At 47.1% G+C, this 4349-nt stretch overlaps 1 long non-coding RNA gene across 1 annotated transcript in view; it reads left to right on the forward strand.

Moving 5' to 3' along the window:
* LOC122558196 overlaps positions 1–4046 on the forward strand; it is a 14990-nt gene extending 10944 nt beyond the window's left edge. Inside the window, exons 2-3 of the long non-coding RNA XR_006314066.1 lie at positions 1010–1019; positions 4034–4046. This is a non-coding gene — a long non-coding RNA (uncharacterized LOC122558196). The remainder of the gene's footprint in view (positions 1–1009; positions 1020–4033) is intronic.
* Positions 4047–4349: the final 303 nt, after the last annotated feature.

The following is a 4349-nucleotide window of genomic DNA, read 5'->3' on the forward strand; positions in this document are numbered from 1 at the left end:
TCCAGAATCTGGTTTCCGGCATCTGCAGTCATTGTTTTTACCTCGTTGATTTTAACCCTACTGCGAATCCTCTTGCAAGGATGCCTGCCTTGAAGAAGTTTTCCTCTTCTCTCTAATTGTACTCTATGCCACTCTCTCCCCACCCCCACCCTCCTCTAGCTTATCTCTCCACACTTCAGGCTCTCTGCCTTTATTCCTGATGAAGGGCTTTTGCCCGAAACGTCGATTTTGCCTGTCCTCGGATGCTGCCTGAATTGCTGTGCTCTTCCAGCACCACTGATCCAGAATCTGGTTTCCAGCATCTGCAGTCATTGTTTTTACCTCATAGATTTCAGTAAGGCATTTGATAATATTCCCCATGGTAGGCTATTGCACAAAATACAGAGGCTTGGGATTGAGGGTCATTTAGCTGTTTGGATCAGAAGTTGGCTCACTGAAAGAAGACAGAGAGTGGTGGTTGATGGGAAATGTTCATTCTGGAGTTCAGTTACTAGTGGTGTAACATGAGGATCTGTTTTGGGTCCACTGTTGTTTGTCATTTTTATACAGAGGAACCTCAATTATCCAAATAAGATGGGCAGGCACTATTTCATTCGGATAATTGATTATTTGGATAATTATTTCAATGCCTCTCCTCTGTGGCTTGGAGTTTTCTTAAGTTTCCTTTTTCCTTGCTCTACCTGCCTTGCTCCCCCTCTCTGTCTCAGGGTTTGTTTCTGAGCAGAGACACAGTTGTGTGTAAGGGACCTGCCGCATTGCTGAAGCCTCCCACCCACTTGCCACCCCCAGTCAGTTCAGTGGGATTGACATAGCGAGCACTTGCTATGTCCACTCCCCGTTCGGGAAACTAAGTAGCAGCACACCATGCACGAGCCCCCACTCCCCTCCAACATCCTGCCCGTCTGCCCCGTCCAACCCTGCCCCAGTCCGTGTGGGGAGAGCGTGGGCTGGAGGTCAGTCATTTGGAGACGGTGCCAAGGCTCCCATCGATGTCCAGGACTGTTCTCAGCAGCATTTCAGTAAGCCAAGTTCATTTTTAATCATTGTAAACAAAAGACATGATCAGTATTGAAACACCTCCTTGATGTTATGTTTCTGTTGGGACGTTGAGATTTCTTCGGATAATCTGAAATTCGGATAAATGAGGTTCCTCTGTAAATAACGGCATAGAAGGATGGGTTAGTCAAGTTGTGGATAGTGCTGAAGGATGTTGCAGGTTACAGAGGGACAAGGATAAGCTGCAGAACTGGGCTGAGAGATGGCAAATGGAGTTTCATGTGGAGAAGTGTGAGGTGATTAACTCTGAAAAGAGTAACAGGAATACAGAGTGGATGTAAGTTTGCTTGCTGAGCTAGAAGATTCACTTTCAGACGTTTTGTCACTGTACTTGGTAACATCATCAGTGAGCCTCGAGGTGAAGCACTGGTGTTCGTGACCCGCTTTCTCGAAACCTGAACACGTAAATAGAAAGCGGGTCACAAACACCAATGCTTCACTAGATGCTCACTGATGACATTACCCAGTAAGGTGACGAAACATCTGAAAACAAACCTTCCAGCTCAGCGAGCAAACCTACATCCAGAACCTCAACCTGAGCTACAAATCATCTCAAAACCCACTAAGGAATACAGAATACTGGGCTATGGGTAAGCTTCTTGATATTGTGGATGCGCAGAGGGATCTCAGTGTCCATGTGCACCGATCCTGAAAGTGGCCACCCAGGTTGATAGAGTTGTTAAGAAGGTGTATGGTGTGTTAGCTTTTATTGGTCAAGGGATTGAGTTTCAGAGCCATGGAATCATGCTGCAGATGTACAAAACTCTGGTGCAGCCACATTTGGAGTATAGCATATAGCTGTGGTCGCCACATTATGGGAAGGACGTGGAAGCATTGGAAAGGGTGCAGAGGAGATTTACTAGGATGTTGCCTGGTATGGAGGGAAGGTTCTATGAGGAAAGGCTGAGGGACTTGAGGCTGTTTTCGTTGGAGAGAAAAAGGTTAAGAGGTGACTTAAAAGAGGCATACAGGATGATCAGAGGATGAGCTAGGGTGGGCAGTGAGAGCCGTTTTCCTCTGATGTTGATAGCTAGCAGGAGGGGACATGGCGGTAAACTGAGGGGTGATAGATCTAGGACAGATGTCAGAGGTAGGTTCTTTACTCAGAGTAGTAAGGGTGTGGAACAGTAGTAGACTCACCAACTTTAAGGGCATTTAAATGGTCATTGGATAAATATATGGATGAAAATGTAAAGTGTAGGTTAGATGGGCTTCAGATTGACTTCACAGATCAGAGCAACATCGAGTGCCGAAGGGCCTGTACTGCACTGTATTGTTCTATGTTCTATCAGGAACCCCTCAGCCTCCAACACTCTGGCGAATACAATCAAAGTTTGTCCAACCTCTCCTTAAAGCCAATGCACTCCAATCCAATTAACGTCCTGGTAAACTTTTTTTGCACCCTCTCCAAAGTCTCCACATTCTTCCTATAGTGTGGTGGTCAGAACAGCACACAATACTCCAAATGTGGCTGAACTGCAATTCTAGCCTGAGTACCATACTCCTGTGCACTCAAACACTAAAGCAAACTAACTGCTCACTCTGGGTTTTTTAATTCATTCACGAATGAGGGTGTCACTGGCTTGACCAGCATTTACTGCCCAACCCTAATTGCCCAGCGTGGAGCTAAGAGTCAACCATATTGCTGTGGGTCTGGAGTCATATGTAGGCCAGATCAGGTAAGAATAGCAGTTTCCTTCCCTAAAGGTCATTTAGTGAACCAAGTGGGTCTTTTCGATAATGGACTCCTGGTCATTATTAGACCCTTAATTCCAGATGTTTATTGGCATAGTGTAGCAAGATTCACACTGGGGTCCCCAGAACATTAGTTTGGATTTCTGGATTTACAGTCCAGTGATAATACGACCAGCCTGTGCTCACACAGGCACCTTCCATATCTTCAAGATGAAGTTCAGGAGTTAGAAGTTCATGGCTGTTATGGACAGTCCCAGCAGTGACAGACTGGAATGCCACACCACCATCATTGCCGAGAACTCAGGTGCTACAATTCTGACATCACCGCCCTGACTGAAACCTGGTGAGGATAGGGGTGGGGCGGTGGGGCAGGGGAAGGTCAACTCAGAGAGCAAAGTGGGGGCTACACCATTAGAAAGGCAAGGCTGAAGTAGAGGCCCACATCCATGGAATCAGCATCACCATCACAGGTGAACCAACACAGAGACTCTCCCCTGCAGAATAAGTGAACACCTCATGACACTCAGTCTCCCCCTTGCTGGGATCCAGAATGTCCCGGTATTCAGTGCATATGCACCAAAGATTGGTGCAGCAGCTGGGGACAAGGAGGAATTCTACTCTAGCCTTGACCAATCTGTCTCAGACAGTATCCCTACTGAGGCACTGAAGTATAAAGGCAAACAGCTCCTGCTGCAGCAACACACCCTTGTCTGCTTTATCTGGAAGGAGGAGAGCTTCCAGGGAAAGCTTGAAGATGCCACAGTCATGAGCATTTTCAAAACAAGGGTAACTACAAGGGAATCTCCCTACTGCCAACTCCTGGAAAGGTTATCACCAAAGTCCTCCTCAACCATCTCCTCCCTGTGGCTGAGGAACTCCTCCCAGAATCGCAGTGTGGCCTTTGACCATGGAGTTGCAAACAGACATGATTTTCACTGTGCGACAGCTGCAGTAGAAATGCAGAAAAAAGAACCTAACCCTGTAAAGTACCTTTTTTCAACCATACAAAAGTCTTTGACGCCATCAACCAGGAAGCATTATGGAGCGTCCTTCTCTACTTAGGTTGTATGATGAAGTTTGTCCCCATCCTTCACCTGCTCCACGACAACGTGGAAGCTGTGGCAAGGATAAATGGCTCCACCACTGACTCGTTCCACGTTCGGATCAGTATCCAGCAGGGCTGCATCATTGCCCCAACATTGTTAGAATATAAGAACTAGGAGCAGGAGCAGGCCATCTGGCCCTTTCAATAAGATCATGGCTGATCTATTTGTGGACTCAGATCCACTTACCCGTGCTCTCACCGAATCCCTTAATTCCATCATTGTTAACAAAAAATCTACCTTAGCTTTAAAAACATTTGCTGACATAGGGCAACTACTTCACTGGGCAGGGAATTCCATAGACTTACAATCCTCTGGGTGAAGGAAGGAGGGAGTGCATGAGAGAGAGAGAGGGAGGGAGAGAAAGAGAGGGAGAGAGGGAGAGGGAGAGAGAGAGACAGAGACGGGGGAAGGAGGGAGGGAGTGTGTGAGAGAGAGGGAGAGACAGAGAAGGGGGAAGGAGGGAGGGAGTGTGAGAGAGAGAGGGAGAGACAG

This window comes from Chiloscyllium plagiosum, chromosome 17, assembly GCF_004010195.1.
Source record: "Chiloscyllium plagiosum isolate BGI_BamShark_2017 chromosome 17, ASM401019v2, whole genome shotgun sequence".
NCBI classification, from domain to species: Eukaryota; Metazoa; Chordata; class Chondrichthyes; order Orectolobiformes; family Hemiscylliidae; genus Chiloscyllium; species Chiloscyllium plagiosum.